Genomic DNA, 18,518 nt, shown 5'->3' with positions numbered 1-18,518 from the left:
ACTGAAAACAATGTCATAAAAAGACCAAATACAACAGACTTGGAAATCTGAACTAAGCTCTAGTTAGTTTCTCTAGGAGAGAGAAACAGCTTTAACATTTTAGGAGACAGTGAGGACTGCAGATGCTCGAGATCAGAGTCGAGAGTGTGTTGCTGGAAAAGCACAGCAGGTCAGGCAGCATCCGAGGAGCAGGAAAACAGACATTTTGGACAAGAGCCTGATGAGGGACTTATGCTCGAAACGTCGATTCTCCTGCTCCTCGGATGCTGCCTGGCCTGCTGTGCTTTTCCAGCACCACACTCTCAACTTTAACAGTTTAGGCTATTCCGATGAAAGGTTATCACCCAAGAACATTAACTTGGCTAGTCATAACACAGAAAACGCCTGACCTGCAGGTATTTCCAACATTTTCTGTTTTGTTTTTGATTAAGTTTCATATTCAGTCCAATTAAAACAAGTGCAGTAGAATCTTGAAAGAGTTGGACCAGCCTTTTATTGATTAAACTGTTTCAAATGGCAGCTTACTGGAGTTGGTTATTGAGAAGGTCGTGAGCACCTACTGGATTTTCATTTCACTTAATTCTTCCCTGATTTCAACACCTCTTGACTTGAGTAAGTTACCTTTGAGATGGTGACAAGGGTTAGTGCATGGTGTAGAGGAATGAAAGAAAAAAAAACTGATGTTGAGCCAGACAATGCAATTTTTGCTGATCAATGATACACCAGCAGTTTAGCTCATGATGGAGGATTTGAAGGAACTGTAGCCCTGTTCAAACTGAACTCCCATCAGCTGCCAATTTAAATTAATTTCATTAATGGGTTTTTTCACATCCATCACGGACAGCAGTCACTTGCAATGAAACCAACTGCAGGAAAACCTGAGGAGGACCCATCATATTCAGTCCAACAATGAGTTAATCCATCATGGAATCTACCCATCCATTGCATCTCCTCATTAATTATTAGTTTCCATGCTTCCTCATAATATTGTACAGCTGTATTTTAATATAGACCTCCAAATTTAATCTCATGTCCGGCCATAAATTTCTTAAGTGAGTTCCTTTGTGGCTTTAAGAGAACTATAGAAGAAAGCAACAAAATACATGACAATAGATCTGTTCTGCTGGCTACAGGTTGAACAGTAGAAATATGATAATTTATATTCTGGAGTTTCAACTGGTTGCATTTTCCCATCCAATATTTATTAAGAATGAAGTTACAAACCCTGAAGTTACGGGGTGGCACAGTGGCTAGCACTGCTGCCTCAGAGTGCCAGGGACCCAGGTTCGATTCCTGCCTCAGGTGACTGTCTGTGTCGAGTTTGCACATTCTCCCTGTGTCTGCATGAACCACCCTATGGGTGCTTCGGTTTTCTCCCAAAATCCAAAGATGTGAATTGGCCATGTTAAATTGCCCATAGTGTTAGATGCATTAGTCAATGGTAAATATAGGGTTCGGTAATGGGTCTGGGAAAGTTAATCTTCGGAGGGTCGGTGTGGACAAATGACCTGCTTCCACACTGTAGGGAATCTAGTTCCCTAAATATTCCTCATGAGAAACAGAAATTGTTTATTCTACTGTAGTATTGCTTCACAGCTCACAGTACATTACAAAACAATTCAATTGTCAATCCAAACATGAACATGATAAACTCTGGAAAGCATTTGAAGCTAGTAAGATAGTTAACAAGCATCACCAGACATCTGAAATTACTAAGCTGGCATTTAACGGGGACATCATGGTCAAAGCCCCAAAGTATGGTTATGATTCTGGTCAATGGATGTTATATCATAAGTATAGATTGAGGTAAGATAGCATAGACAGCAGATAGATAAATTGTAAGAATGGGTTATTGAACATTATGTTTGCCTAGCAAAAGTTCAGTTAATGTTTGACTGACATGTTCCTGAAGCCAACCACAAGCTGCTCATAACTCAATTTGCAAACCTTTGAATACCTGCCTTCCAGAATAGGAAGAACTATTACTGGGATACACAAGTACAACCCAGGGGAGTCACATACATAAGACAAATGTGTATATATGACTGTCATTTATGATAGTTAGTGGACCAGAATTGCAAAAGCCAATAAAAAAAGCTGACAAGACTAAGTCTACTCCTTAAGGCAATTTAATTCATATCATTGGATTATTCATTTTAAGCACCATATTCCCTTTTACTCATTTATTTACATTGCCTAATTCAAATTTAAATAATTTAAATATGCCAGTGTCTAACTAAAAGATGAAGAACTGCAACAAAAAAAAGGACCTTTGGGATGCTCTGAAGAATAACAGATGGCTCGCCACATGCAAAAAGATTGATACCAGAAATTTGTCAGTTAACTCTTCAAAATCTGCACAAGTATCAGGATACTGAAAAGTCCACATGAAGCGGTATTGTAACAGAGTTGTCAGAAGCACAAGCAAGTGCAAAAACTTATACAACCATCGGTTAGGCCAATTTTGGAATATTGCTTGCAATTCTCGTCTCCCTTCTATAGGGAGGATGCTGTGAAACTTGAAAGGGTTCAGAAAAGATTGACAAGGATGTTGCCAGAGTTGGAGGATTTGAGCTACAGGGAGAGGCTGAACAGGCTGGGTCCGTTTTCTCTGCAGCATCTGAGGCTGAGTGGTGATCTTGTAGAGGTTTATAAAATCATGAGGGACATGGATAGGGTAAATAGACTAAGTCTTTTCCCTGGGTTGGAAGAGTCCAGAGCTAGAGAGCATAGGTTTAGGGTGAGAGGGGAAAGATATAAAAGGGATCTAAGGGGTAACCTTTTAAACTCAGAGGGTGGTGCATGTATGGAACGAACTGCCAGAGGAAGTGGTGAAGGCTGGTACAATTACAATATTTATAATGCATCTGGATGGGTACATGAATACGAAGGGTTTAGAGGTATATGGGCCAAATGGGACTACATTAATTTAGGATAGCTGGTCGGCATGGACGAGTTGGACCAAAGGGGTTGTTTCCATGCTGTACAACTCTATGACTCTATCTCTATAATCCTTTAAAGCTTAAGCTGAGACACCGTTTATCACTGTTCAAAATACTGATTAAGGTAAACTACCAAAGCTGCACTGGCTGCCCATTTCCTCACATTTCAGAAACAGCTTGGTCACGTATTACTCCTGTAATCTAAAATACACATCAGTTATAAAAGAGCAATGTATTACAGAAAAGCTATTTTCCTCAGATATGGAATACCTAATAAAACCTCATTTACAACGGGTCATGACATGCATTTTTCTTTGCATTCAGGGAATTTACCAAAGAATAAAAATTGATTTGCAGAACCTCGAATTATCCCTGCAGTAACAATAGTCAAATTACCTCATGAAATGGAAGTACAGATTAGAAAGATATGACAGAACACTGGAAATGATGCTTTTTTCAAAAAAACCTATTTCTTAAATTAAAGCCGTATTTCTTTAGCAAGGATGCTTTTTATCTAAAACAAAAAAACCCTGGAATGTCTGTCTGTCATTTTTAACAGGAAAAATTACTGAACTACTTGTCAGAGAAATTAAACAAAAGCATATGCAAGCATTTTATTTTCTTAAAGCAGTGTTCATCAATGGAATCTCATGACAAAATTAGGTTTATAAAATCACATTGCAACCACAAACAATTGCATTCAATATCATACTTGTCAGATACAGGATAAATGCCTTAACAGTTTGTGTTATAAGCCATTTCCCTTGATGAGATTATTGAATCTTTTGTACTTCATACATTTGTGGTCCTTTTGTCTTAAACTCCTAGTTCATGTGAAGTCTGACAGCCAACTTCAGTTCTACTCTTTATCATGCAATTCTCCGGGTTTTTAAAAAATAGAACATTGAAATTTACTTAAATGTAGATTTTTTTAAAAAATTGTGACAAACTTACAAATGGGAAAAGAGCTAGTGAATAGTGATAAAGTACAATATACAACACTTCCATCTACAACCTTAAGATATCCCAAAATGCTTTGCAACCAATGAAGTATATCCGAAAGGCAGTCACTCTTTTGGGGTTTAATTTCTTATCATAAAGACCATATTAAACATTGGTATTAACCACAGAAATGCTGGTGGTGTAATTAACAGAGTAGATAAAAATAAAATTGAAATGCAATCAAAGATAAAACAAAATGTCTGGTTCAGAACAACTGCATTCAGGTATATTAAGAGAGATTATGTAAGAAATAACAGAAGTTTGAAGACATACATTAAAAACGTAAGAAAAGGAAATGATTCCAAAAGTCTTCTGTGCATCAAAAGTGATTCCTACAGGTTAAGTTGGTGATGGGATTAATCAGAACACTGTGAGCAGTTGACCAATTTGAAAAACTACAGACCAAATTAGTGCTTGCAGTACAAGACATGATAGAATCATTACTCATGCATATAATGGAAAATCATCTAGCTATTGAAAATATAATAATGAGTACATATTTCAAAATTTCAAGAGTTCATGCTTGACCAACCTTTTGAATTCTTTGAAAGGAAAGATAAGCATCATATAGTGACAATACTTCAATTCCAAAAGAACTTGGATAAGTTTCCACATAGTTGATTCAAGACTAATATCAGAGCGTATGGAATCAAGGGACAAGTAACATAATTGACAGCAAGACAGAAGAGTGAAAGTGATCAACATTGCAATTACACAATTTTGGATTCAATGAAAATAAGAGACATGGGGATAGTGCAGAAGGTGAAGGAGCAGTTGGTGATTGCAGTAAATGTTCAAACAGACTCAAAGGGCTGAATGGCCAACACTTGCTCCTGACTGTTTTATGTTCATATGTCCACTGTTACCATCAGAATGGGATTGGAGGTACAATTTCAAAATTTGTGAATGACACCAAATTGGGATTGGAGGTAATACTCCAGGAAAGTGTAATAAAACATAGGACAACATTAATAAACTTACAGAATGGGTATGTACCTGGCAATAATGCTTCAACATTGCCAAATATAAACAGGGCATTTTGATAGAAAAAAAATCAGATATTGCTTTGAAAAGAAAGGACTCAACCTTTTTTTTGTGGGGGTGGGGTGGGAGGTGGAGTGCGAGCATATATGGTTGCCTGAGACCAATGTAAGGACCAATATATAAAAAAAGCACAAAACATAGGGATTCATTTTTAGGGAGGTAGATTAAAAAGCAGAAAATGTATACTAAATTTGTACAAATCCTTGATTATACAATTCTTTGGAGTCCTGGAAACAGTTTTGGTCTTTATGGTATAGAAAATGATATGGAGACACTAAAGATTGTGCAAAAAGATTTACCAGAACAATATCAGAACCAAGGGCACATCCCTGTCAAGGAAAGGTAAATAGACTGTGAATGTTTCCTCTGGCAAGTGTAAGGCTGGAGTGATGGGCCATGTTTCTTATTAAAGATCTTAATGTATGAAAGGAATTAAAAGGCAAATGTTGAGAAAACATTTCCACTTGCAGAGTACCAAAGCTAGAAGCCAAAAAAAAATGACAGTCTATAAATACAATAACAAATTCAGGAGTAACTCATTTCATCCAGAGGGAATTTTGAATGTGGAATTTATACCTTGGGGAGTAGCTGAGACAATTAACATAGACACATTTAAGGAAAAGCAAGGGAAGCACGCAAACAAGCAAATAATGGAGGATATGTTTATGGGTTTTGATGAAGAAAGGTGGGAGGAGTTTTGCACGGAGCATAAACACTGGTGCATGATTCTGTTGGACTTCTGTGTGACTGTGTCATCTCAGACAATTCTAATTAGATATAAAAACATGTTGCTTCATCTCCATGCCTTGTGACTACACCTTGAAAGCTAGAGAAGTTTTGAACAAATTGAAAAATACCTTAAAATAAAAATGATCAGGATCAACCAATTTCTTTCTTAAATTCTTTCATAGGTTTTTGAGCTTTGCTGGTTGGGCCAGCTTTTATCAGCAATCTTTTACTACCTTCAAGGCAGAGGTGGTGAGCTGACTTCTTCAACTGCTGCAGTCCACAGGTGTAGGCTACTCAAAGTGCATGTTACGAATCGGCAGTTACAGGATTTTAACCTAGTGACATTGAAGGGACACAGATGTGTATCTTGGAGGAACTCTTGCAGATTGTGGTGCCCCCATAGATCTGCTTCGCTTGTCCTGAGGTGGTGGGGGCACAGGTTTGGAAGCTGCTGTTGAAGCAGTATCAAGGATTTGCTACAATGCACCTTCACATGGTGCGTAAGCAACCACAGTGGTGGTGGAGGAGAGAGTGAACATTGAAGCTGGTGAGAGGGGCATGAATCAAATTGTCTTTGTTCTGGATTGTGTGGAAGTTTCTGAAGTGATGTTGGAGCTTATCAAGGGGTAAGAACAGACAAAATAGGAGCAGGAGTAGGCCATTGAGTCTACTCTGCCATCCAATAAAATCACAGCCAACCTTCCACTTGAGCCCTATTTTCCTGAACTATTCGCATACTTCCTGAACAGCACTGTAGGTGTTCCCTGCACTAAATGGAGTTCAATGGTTCAGGTGGCAGCCCATTATCATGTTCTCACAGGAAATTTGGAATGAGCAATAAATACCATTCTTGCCAATGAAGCCCATATCTTTATTCCATCCTTTGTATTTTTTTCTTGCTCCATTCTTAAATAGTGGGCAATGTTTGCTATCTTCCATGTTTATTTGCAGCACCTATCAAATCCATGCCCCCTACTACCAAGGAGTATGAGGGAAACAAGATCCTGCCCAAGCCACAAACCGTCCCAGCTCGGAAATGACGTGCCTACTCCTTCAATGTAACTGGGTTAAAATACCTGATTCCTACCAGCACTTTGAAGGTCCTTCTTTACAGGATGATTTTTTTAAAAATTTGCCTCCCAAGTTGTCTGTATTGCCTGCATAATAATTTTCAATAACTCATATACAAGGACTCTCAAGGATCAAAATCATCATTTTTATTTTTGTTTCTCCGAACAAAGTGAATAATCCCACATTTCTCCACCTGGGAAATTACTGCCCACTCAATTAGCTTCTCCGGTTTAGAACATGGAACATACAACCATACAGCATAGGCCTTTCACCCCTCGACAATGTGTGGACCTTTTATTCCATTCAAAGATCATACTAACCTACCCACCCTACATGTGCCTATCCAAAAGTCAATTAAATGTTCCCAATGTATCTGACTGTACTACCACTGCTGGCAGCACATTCCACACAGCCACCACTCTCTGTGTAATGAATCTACCTCTGACAGCTCCCCCAAACCTTTCTCCAATCACCTTAAAATTATGCCCCCTTATGACAGCCATTACCGGCATGGGACAAAGTCTCTAGCTGTCCACTCTATCTATGCTTCTCATCATCATGTACACCACTATCAAGTCACCTCTCATCCTTCTTCACTCCAGTGAGAAACTCCCTAGCTCCATCAATCTTTCTTCATAAGACATGCCCTCCAGTCCAGGCCACATTCTGGTAAATCATGTTGAACCCTCTCTAAAGCTTCCACATCCTTCCTTTTATGAGGCGACCAGAACTGAACACAATATTCCAAATGTGATCTAATCAGGGCTTTAGAGAGCTGCAGCATAACCACACAGCTCTTAAACTCAATCCCATTTCTAATGAAAGCCAACACACCATATGCCTTATAAACAACGCTATCAACTTGGGTGGCAACTTTGAGGGATCTATGGACGTGGATGCCATGATCCCTCTGTTCCTCCACACTGCAAGAAATCCGCCTTTAACCGTGTCAGCTGCATTCAAATTCAACCTTTCAAAGTGAATCACTTCACACTTTTCCCGGTTGAACTCCATCTGCCACTTCTCAGCCCAGCTCTGTATCCTGTCAATGCCCCATTGCATCTACAACAGCTGTCCACACTATCCACAACCCCACCGACCTTTGTGTCATTGGCAAATATACTAACAGATCCTTCTGCTTCCTCATCCCAGTCATTTATAAAAAAATCCAAAGAGCCGAGATCCCAGAACAGTTCCCTGCAGAACACCACTGGTCACCAAGCTCCAGGCAGAATACTTTCCATCTACTCCCACCTGGTAGTAGATGGGCCAGCCAATTCTGTATCCAGACAGCCAGATTTCCCTATTTCCCGTGCCTCCTTACTTTCTGAATGAGCCTACAATGGGAAACTTTATCAAACACCTTGCCAAAATCCATATATACTTCATCCACTGTTCTACCTTCAATGTGTTTTGTCACATCCTTAAAAGAAGTCAATAAAAGCTTATGAGGCATGACCCGCCTCTCACAAAGCTGTGCTGACTATCTCTAATTAAACTGTGGTTGTCCAAATAACCATAAATCCTGTCCCTCAGAATCCTCTCTAATAATGTGCCCACCAACAATGTAAGACTGACTGGTCTATAATTCCCAGGATTATCCCTATTCCCATTCTTGAACAAGGAAATAACATTTGCCACCCTCCAATCATCTGCTGCTACTTCAACGGAGAATGAGGACACAAAGATGCAGCAATCTCTTCCCTCACATCCCGTAGACAACTTGCGTATATCCCGTCTGGCCCATGGGACTTACCTATCCTCATGTTTTTAAATATTTTCAGCACATCCTCCTTCTTAACATCAACCTGTTCAAGCATATTAGCCTGTTTCACACTGCCCTCACAAATACCTCACCTACCTTCTCAGACTCCAGGCACAAATTCCCTCCACTATCCCTGATCAGCCCTACCCTCACTTTTGCAATCCTCTTGTTCCTCACATAAGTGTAGAATGTCTTGGATTTTTCCTTAATTCTACTAGCCAAGGCTTTTTTTCATGCCCCCTTCTAGCTCTGTGTCCATTCTTCAGTTCCTTCCTATCTACTTTGTAACCCTTGTCTGATCCTTGCTTCCTCAAACTTAAGTTCCTCCTTCCTCTTGACTAGATGTTTCACATCTCTTGTCACCCAAGGTTCCTTCACCCTCCCATCCCTTCCTTGCCTCAGTAGGACAAACCTATTCAGCACACACAGCAAGTGTTCCCGAAACAATCATTTCTGTTGTGCATTTCCCCGAAAAATTCTGCTCCATAATTCCTGCCTAATTGCATTGCAATTCCCCCTTCCCCATTTAAATAATTTCCTATACCATCTGCTCCTATCCCTATCCATGATGAGAGGAAGGTCAGGGAGTTATGATCATTATCACTGAAATGCTTTCCCACCAACAGATCTGACACCTGGTCTGGTTCACTGCCAAGCACATAATCCAATATGGCCTCCCCTCTAGTTGACTTATTTAGATATCGAGTCAGGAATCCTTTCTGGACCCATCTGACAAAATCAACTCCATCCAATCCACACTGGTATATTACCCCTGATATCACATGCTCTAAATTGTCTACCAACCTCTTTGCACTAAGAAGTTTCCAATTAATATTAGGGAAGTTGAAGTCATCCATGACAACAACCCTGTTACTTCTGCACGTTTCCAAAATCTGACTCCCAATCTGCTCCTCCGTGTCTTGGTTGCTATTGGGGGTCTATAGAAAACCCCTAATAAAGTTACCACCACTTTCCTGTTTCTGATTTCCACCCGAAAATGACTCAGCAGATAAACTCCCCTCGAAATTCTCGTCAATTGTCTTTGTATCATCCTCATAACTCCCAACGTTCACTTGTTTTTTTGTCATCTGCAAACTTAGAGATATTACATTCAATCTCCATACTCAAATCTTCTGACTCTTGTAACTAGTGGGACATCACAACCTGCGAACCTGAAACAGACTCATTTTGCTGCTACTCTTTGCTTTCTGTTAGCCAGTTCTCAATCTACGCTGGTATATTACCCCGGATCTCACGTGCTCTAAATTTGTCTACCAACCTCTTGTGCAGGACCTTATCAAAAGCTTTTTGTCTGAAAATTTAAATAGACGTCATCCACCAGTTCCCCCTCATCTATTCTGCCAGTTAAAGCCTTAAACTTCTCAAATAGGTTTATCAACCATGATTTCCCTTTCCAGTTTGGTAGCAGTAACATTAAAAAGGACTACTACTCGAATGGTAAAAAGGTGCAGCACGCTGTTATGCAAAGGGACTCGGGTGTCCTTGGACATGAATCACAGAAGGTTGGTCTACAGGTACAACAGGTAATTAGGAAGGCAAATGGAACTTTGTCCTTCATTGCTAAAGGGATTGAGTTTAAAAGCAGGGAGTTTATGTTGCAGCTGTACAGGGTGCTGGTGAGGCCACACGCGGAGTACTGCGTGCAGTTTTGGTCTCCATACTTGAGAAACGATGCCACTGGAGGGGGTGCACTAGGTTGATTCTGGAGTTGAGGGGGGGATTGGCTTATAAGGACAGACTAAGTAAACTGGGATTATATTCATTGGAATTAAGAAGAATGGGGGGAGATCTTACAGAAATACATAAAACAACGAAGGGAATAGATAAAATAGACATAGGGAGGATGTTTCCACTGGCAGGTGAAAGTAGGACAAGAGGGCATAGCCTCAAGATTAGGGGGAGCAGATTTAGGATTGAGTTGAGGAGGAACTTCTTCACCCAAAGAGCTGTGAATCTATAGAATTCCCTAGTGAAGTAGCTGATGCTACTTCAGTAAATGCTTTTAAAGCTAAGATCGATATTTTTTGAACAATGAAGGAATTCAGGGATTATAGTGAGTGGGCGAGTAAGTGGAGCTGAGTCCACAAAAAGGTCAGCCATGATCTTACTGAACTGTGGAGCAGGCTCAAAGGGCCAGATGGCCTCCTGCTGCTCCAAGTTCCTATGTTCTCAAGTACTAAATCTATGTAACTCTGTACAATCCTACCATTATTTTGAAAGTGACTTGGTTTGACATCCTTTACTGTAACATTTTCCCGACAACTAATGCTAGGCTAACAGTTCTGGATTTCGGTTTTCTCTCTCTCTCTTAAAAGCAGAATCAGCAAAGTGTATAATAAAGAATAGAAAAATGAAGGAGAACTAAATAATTGATTTGCATCTGTTTTCTGAGGAAGGTACAGAAGAAGATGCAAGAAACTGAGAAACTGCAGACTCTAACTAACGGGGTACTGCAAGGGTCAGTACTAGGGTCAAAGCTGCTCATAGTATATATCAAAGATTTGGAAATCGAGACTCATTGTAATATTTCCAAACTTGTCGATGATAGAAATGGCTTCCTTATCTCTGGAAAGATATTACTGCCATAGAGGGAGTATAGCTAAGATTCACCAGGCTTAATCCCAGGATGATGGGACTGTCCGATGAAGAGAGATTAGGCATGTATTTTCTCGAGTTTGGGTAGAATGAGGGGTGATCTTTGAAGTGTTTTGCAGGTTTCAATAAGGATGGACAGATCAGATGCAAGGAAGATGTGTCCTCTGGTCATGGAGCCTAGAACCAGGGGACAAAATTTAAAAACAAGTGATTGCACTTAGGTCTGAGATGAGTAGAATTTTATTTTCAGAGGGTTATGAACCTTTGAAACTCTTGATACACAGGGCTGTGGAAGCTCAGACTTGAAGTATGAGGTACAGATTGATAGATTTCTGAATACCAATCGGGCTTTTGGGGATGGGGATGAGTAAAAGGTATTGAAGTATTGATCAGTCATGATCATATTGAATGCTGAGTTTGGCTCTACAGGCTGTTGCTATTTCCTTTCCTTCCTAGATAGTGGGAGTGTATTTGCCAATTTCCAGACTGCGAGTGGAGAGAATTCCACCACACTATTGACACACACCTTCGCATGTTTTAGCCAAGTCAGAGTGGTGTTGCTGGAATACCCATATTTACAAAACTACTTACCGATTTGTGTTGCCACACACACACACCGCTACAAATCCCACAAAGTCTGTAACGATCAATCCCATTACACAGGTAGCATTCTCATATAAACTGTCTAACTCTCTAACAGTTAAATATCAATTTCTGAGTAAAGCTGTTCTTCATTTCTACTTGGCAACGAGTTAAATAGGGTAATCTTTGAGCTTTAGGCAAAAATGGCAATTTTTTTTTCATTCAAACATGTTTAAGTACTTAACACAGCAGGTTCATCAATCATGACTTCATCAATGGGAGCAGTAATCTGTTTGCTTAGAATTTAATTTTAAATTTATTTGAACATTTATTCAAATATCCTAAAAAGAATTTCACAGAAAGGCATTGACAAAGTGCTGACAAAAATTTATTTATAAATTTGTCTAGTTTTGGTTCACAAGGATTGCCCACTGCAGCTTTGTTCCCATGACAACATAAGGACATTTTTGCCCTCAGATCAGGGTAATTTGAGGGGCTCACATAGAAGGTCAAAATGGTAAAGGACCTGGCTTTTCTTTTAGCTAAACACTGACATTTGACCTTGGAAGCGTCACAGTTCCTGATCTCTCAGTTAAATCAGTTCCAGTTCCATCTCCTGAAACAACGATCTGTTGAGGGAAATGCGTAATGATGGAGGATGGAAACAGGACACAACATGTGATGATCAAACTAATCTCAGTACTCAAAAGCCTGGGCATACCATCAATATGTGGCAGTGTTACAACAGGCCAAGACTCTGGTAAAGGTAGGCAAGAAGAGAATCATAAAGTATGTACAGTGTGGAAGAAGGCCATTCAGCTCACGGAGTGCACACCGACACTCTGAAGAACGCCCCAAACAGGCACAACTCCCTATTCTATTCTTGTCACCCCACATTTCCCATGGCCAATCCCCTAGCCAATATATCCCGAGACACTATGGCCAATCCACCTATTCTGCACATCTTTGGACTGTGGGAAGAAACCAGAGCACCCAGAGGGATCCCACACGTGCACAGGGAGAACATCCAAACTCCACACAGTCACCCAAGGGTGGAATCTAGCTGGGTCCCTGGCACTGTGAGGCAGCAGTGCTAACCAATGAGCTACTCTGCTGTCAAGCAGGGGTAGGACAGAGCCCCAGAAGTGAGCAGTCAATTACTGCTTCAGGCAGGTTTACCAAATGGTCTGTAGCAGGGAGCAAAAGCCTGAGAAAAGCCAGCATTTTCTAACCCAAGTTTGTTATTTGTCAGGGGATAAATAATTTATTAATTTTCATTGTCTCTCCCAAACTGCAGTATGAAAGATATTCCTATCACCTGAGAATTGCCAGGAATCTTGGTTTGATGATCACACGAGCAATCTAAAGATGGAAGGAGTATCAGGCTTAGATGCAGAGTGCAATTACCAGACTGGACACAGGTAGAAATGATTAACTGACACACCATGAATGTGTTACACTGGAGATGTCACAAGGTTGCTGATTAGGAAGTATGTTTTTTTTCCTTTTGTCAAAATAATGAACACCCTGAAACGAGATGAATTCATTTTGATTATGGGTCTCAAGTTGATATTTGACAAACCCAAATCTTTTTAAGCAGAAGAGGTCCAACCAAAGCCATGAATACCACAGTGCAAATCAACAATGAGATGCAAAGAATTGGGCAAAACAAATGAGCGGGATTGCATCACCATGTGAATCTAATAGTTAATTCTCCTGTCACAGACATGATACTCCAAAGACGTTACTTCCTTTCACTCACAAAGGGACACTAACAATTAGCGTTACATCTTTTTGACTTGACACAATATCAGCTCACTTATTCTTTCCCACTGCCTTCACTGCATCAGCAGTGTGTATTGATACTAATCAAGCTATGGTTTGTTGTGGTCTCTCATAGGTACACGGCTTTCAGCTCTTACCTTTTCTACGGCTATTGAGACTGAGTTTTAATTGCACAGAGGCTTCAGACAACTGATCAAAAACAAATTCATCTTAGCTCAGAGTTTACTTTATTTAAGATACTTTGTTTTTTGTGAATATCATTTTAAATTGCCACCGACATGCTGCGTGATGTTACCAATACACCACATTTGCAGAACATCAATTAATTAATTCTGTCTGATGCACAGCATCATTCTTCAGCGCCACTGAATCCTTTATTCCTTCTTGCCTTAGATTTTTCAGGCAGATATTCAAACAAATGTTCCCATGAACTGCTGGATAATTAAGAATACACAAGTCTATTTGAACTATGTGGGTGTCAACGTGATTCATTGTGAATCGCATCAGAAACATTCATTATTCTTAGTACTCCGAGCTCTGTTTTAAAAAAAGAGCCTCAATTTTGTTTGGCCCTAATTGGATGTTTACTGGCATCTTTTGTTAGACCAAATAAATCCAGATTGGAAATAAATCAGGGCTGAATGAAATTCCAATTATAGAGGAAATAGAAGCTATTATACACAATCTCCCAACAAATATCACATAAATATGATCTATATTTTCCGTCCATTGCTATAATTTAGGGGCTGAATTACACAAATGATTTGTTATGTTCAAACCTTTAACAGCTTTTAAACTGAACACAACTGGGATTAATTAATGAAACAGAACCTAGCAATATGTTTTTTCAGCGAGAAGCATCTGCACTCCTCAACTCGAGCCAATTGCAAATTAATATCGGAGAGTCTAACGCACAAGGGTGAAGGTTGAGGTCACCTATTTGCAATAATAAGTACCACTAATCCATGTACCTATTTGTTCCTCATGTTCTGCACATTGTGATGACAGCTCTATATATAATGTGGTGTCAGTGCTCTCATTCCATTGCAAGTCTTTGGAAATAATAATAACAAAAAATTGCAGCAGGTATCTTGTTGATTTGCTAGTTCATTATGAAGTATAATGCTTGCATGTTTTCAACATAGCATCAGTGGGATGGCTAGCATCATCCCTACCATTTCAGCCTTTCTCCAAGCTTTCTTTAACCAGTATCTCAGCACTATCCACCTTTTCAACTTTTCTTCTCCTTCTGTTTTTACCTGCAACTTCGCCTTCAATTATTGCAAGACATACTTACTGACTTTTCATTTCTAATGTCCATACACGGTTAGCATTCACCCTCTAACTGTACTTAGCAACCCTGGTGATTCAGTGACTCCTTTTCTTGACCTAACCCATTCATTTATCTTCCTGCCCATCCTGCAGATTCATGTGAATAATTCACAGATTAATAATAGTTTTCAAATAAACATTTTGAGTCAACAATCATCTTGGGGATGCAGGAATGTGGAGGAATAAGGCCATAATCTGATCAGCTGTATTCTTATTGAATGGCATAATAGGCTAAAGGGTAAGAAAAATGGTTTTCTCCCGCTCCAATGGCCTGTCACCACCACTGAGGAGGAAGGCTCTTGTGGTGCAGGGGTAGTATTACTATCTCTAAGCCAGGATTCAATTACCACCTGCTCCAGAGGTGTCTCATAACATCCCTGAACAGGTTGGTTGAAAACATCTGTCACTGCCACTGAGTCCTAGCCTTACTTGTTTTTTCTGAAAACAAAAAGGGCCCAGAACAGGCTGTGTTTTGGATACTGATAGATATCCTGCGGCAATATCCAAAATTAGCTTGGTCTGCAGAACAAATATGATGGTCAGTTTTTAACATGGACTGACAGCTTTAAGGTCACTGCTGAAGATCACCCCCAGGCAAACTGGTTGTCGTCTAAATCATTGGTATCAATTTCAGGTCAATAAATTAGATTACTTGCAGGCTTTATCTCATCAGGATTTGAGATGCAACGTGTTTGTTAATTTTACAAGCACTGTCTCTTCTGGTAAATGACACTAGATATTTCTTTATATTAAAAATAACCTTTCCTATGCCATTGCTCACTTTAAGTTGGCTGATTGTATTTTCACAAAAGCAGACAAGATTATTATGACAGATGCTCAAAGGAAAATGGTGTGGTTATTAGAGATCAATCACCTCAGCTGTTGGGCATCACTACAGGAATTCATCAGGGGAGTGTCCAAAGCCCAACCATCATCAGTTCCTTTACCAATAGCTTTCCATCCAACAGAAGATCACAAGTGGGCATGTTTGCTGATGATTGCACAATGTTCAGTATTATTTGCAACTACAGAAGTAGATCAATATCCAAATGTAGCAAAAATGAGACAATGCCATGGGATCTGATGTCTTCTTATATCAAGTAAAATTACTTAGTGTAACCGCTTGGCAAAAGAAGCAAGAAGAACAGACCGCAAAAAAAACTGAAGAAATGGGTCATATACTTACACTATAACCACTTTAGCTTTGTGGAATCATCTATCATGGACCTTATTTTTAAAAGAAAAAAATGGGTTTAAAGATTAAGCAAAACAAATCTATCACATGGACTGCTCAACTGTTTCTATTATAGATAGTTATTTGGTATAACAGAACTGGAGCATTGTTTGAAAAACAAAAGACCCATTTTGGTAATTATTGTTATCTTGTACTTGTCAGGACATTTTGCAGGAATATCATTGTAAGGGAAACCAACATTTGTGTTGTCTGAGAAAGGAATGCTGATTGTTGGCAAGTTGACTCTAACTGGCAGAGGTGTTCCCATGGAGAATTTACCCATTAATGCCGACTGACAGTTAACTGCCCGGCTTTGTTTCAACTTGAAATCTGGCATGTCAACGCTGACTTTGACAAAACGTGTTTATGTTACCTTACCAAAACCGCAAATGTAAATGACAGTCATTACCAATAACAGGAAATCATTGGCACTGTAGGTTAGAATATACAGTATAGAGCAAATGTCACTGGAGTCTTTACATTCAACTATCAGATCCTCCAGAACACAAACAAGTTTTTCAAACTCCTCTGTAGGTTTCAAAGATACCCGATGTTCAACACCCATGTTTGAAAATATGATCAATTTGAGGCAACACTTTTATAAATGTACAAACCATGTGATCACGATGTCGACTGTATTCCTATTTGGGTGTGTTATTTCACCAGTGGCTGGTATCACAGCAATAATAAAACAGTCTCTGTTCATATGATATGCAACCTACTCGAGAATTATTAGTGGAAATTGCAGCACTTCTTTTGAGCTTTACTCAACATTTCAATTTACACGAACTGAACAATACATAAATTAGCCCAACATTACAGCCCAACTGTTTTATCACCCAATGATCCATAAGGTGTCGTGCTTTCAAACAACACTCACATATGCTGATGAGGCCAACTTTCACCAATGACTCCCAACCCCAGTTAGCTTTCTAACCCATGTAAGATAACAGTGAGATCTTGGTGCAAAAAACTTCAGCAATGTGAACACATCAGCATTATGTGCATCCAGTGCAAAAACGTTAAAACTGGAAGGGGTGATGCAGTACATTGTCGATCCTGCAGCAAGGAGAGGTCACTGTTCGGGTTCTCCTATAACAAGTGCATCTTTTGGAACAGGAGGGTTGTTGTACTGGGACATTAAATCCGGCCAGCTACTCCTACATGCCACTGAGTACCTATTCAGATAGCATCACTGACATCTGTGCTTGCTTTGCAGGATTCTCACTCACCAACCAGACCATAGCATGGACGGATTTCCAAAACTGGGACACGTTGACCAACTCCTGGAAATACGGAATTTCATAGCAACAGCTGAGAATCTCACTGGTTGTACTACTCTGCTGTATAACTGAGCTGCTTTCATTGAGCACTTTTACCTAGAGCTGCCCAGCCTGCTGCACATATGTACTTTGTTCAGCCCATCTGCATCAATGGTTACGAAGAGACACCATTAGCACCACATCATGGACAGTGCACGTGACAGCTCCAGGCACATTAACTTACCTGGTGGTATCTTGCGAGGATCAGCTCTCAATCATCCAACGTCTTATAGGCTCTTCGATTTTTAATCAGTAAGGGAATCAAGGATTATGGGCCAAAGGCAGAAAAGTGGAATTTAGCATTTAGGGCAGTACAGTGGCTCAGCGGTTCATACAGATGCCTCACAGCACCAGGGACTCAGATTCGATTCCAGCCTCAGACGACTGCCTGTGGGGAGTTTGCACATTCTCCCTGTGTCTGCGTGGGTTTCCTCCCACAGTCCACAGTTGTGCTGATTATGTGGATTGGACATGATAAAATGCCCTTAATGTCCAGGGATGTGTGGGCTAACTGGATTAGTCAAGAGAAATGCAAGGTTACAGGGACAGGGTCGGTGGTGGGGGGGGGGGGCGGCAGTGGGTGGGATGCTCTTTGGAGAGTCAGTGAGGACTCAATGGGCTGAATGGCCTATGACAACACTGTAAGGGTCCTATGATTCTCAGGTCAGCCATGGTTTCATTGATTGGTGGAACAGAGTCGATGGATTGAATACTGTACGTGGGCTCCTCCCCATCACCAGCTACTGAACTGAATTGGTTGACATTCTGGTTGCATTGATATGTTTCTGCTGCCTGTATGCCACTGGCATTGTTTGAAGGTGGTTCAAAAAGGGAAAAGCTGAAAAAAAATTGGGAGATCAAACAACTGAGCAGGATTTCTGGGACATCAGGAATTTCAGTGGAAATCTGGGATTGTGCCAGCAAAACTAGGATGCCCTGACCTCTCAGGCACAACACTCAGAGGAAGAACAAGAGGAGGCGAGAGGGAGCAATCACACAAGGTCGAAACATTTGAAAACAAGCAGTGAACCTCAAGTACAATTAATATCCATTACAGCCGGTGCTGTAGTATGTGTGGCATCAGGCAATCGTCA

The 18,518-nt window shown here is 40.2% G+C and overlaps 1 protein-coding gene across 11 annotated transcripts in view; it reads right to left on the bottom strand.

Annotated features, from left to right (window-relative positions):
- The window catches only part of LOC132818134 (alpha-(1,6)-fucosyltransferase), a 752,369-nt gene that overhangs the window by 355,880 nt on the left and 377,971 nt on the right, over positions 1–18,518 (bottom strand). Inside the window, exon 1 of one of the 11 annotated variants that reach the window (XM_060828857.1) lies at positions 16,055–16,095. The exons of the other annotated variants lie outside the window; for them this stretch is intronic. The gene's annotated coding sequence lies outside the window, so the exon portion shown is untranslated. Of the gene's footprint in view, positions 1–16,054; positions 16,096–18,518 lie in introns of those variants that run through there. 11 annotated transcript variants of the gene reach the window in all.

The sequence above is a fragment of the Hemiscyllium ocellatum genome, chromosome 8, assembly GCF_020745735.1.
Source record: "Hemiscyllium ocellatum isolate sHemOce1 chromosome 8, sHemOce1.pat.X.cur, whole genome shotgun sequence".
NCBI lineage: Eukaryota > Metazoa > Chordata > Chondrichthyes > Orectolobiformes > Hemiscylliidae > Hemiscyllium > Hemiscyllium ocellatum.
Note: the sequence above shows the minus strand (reverse complement) of the source record. Positions and strands in the feature narration are given on the sequence as shown.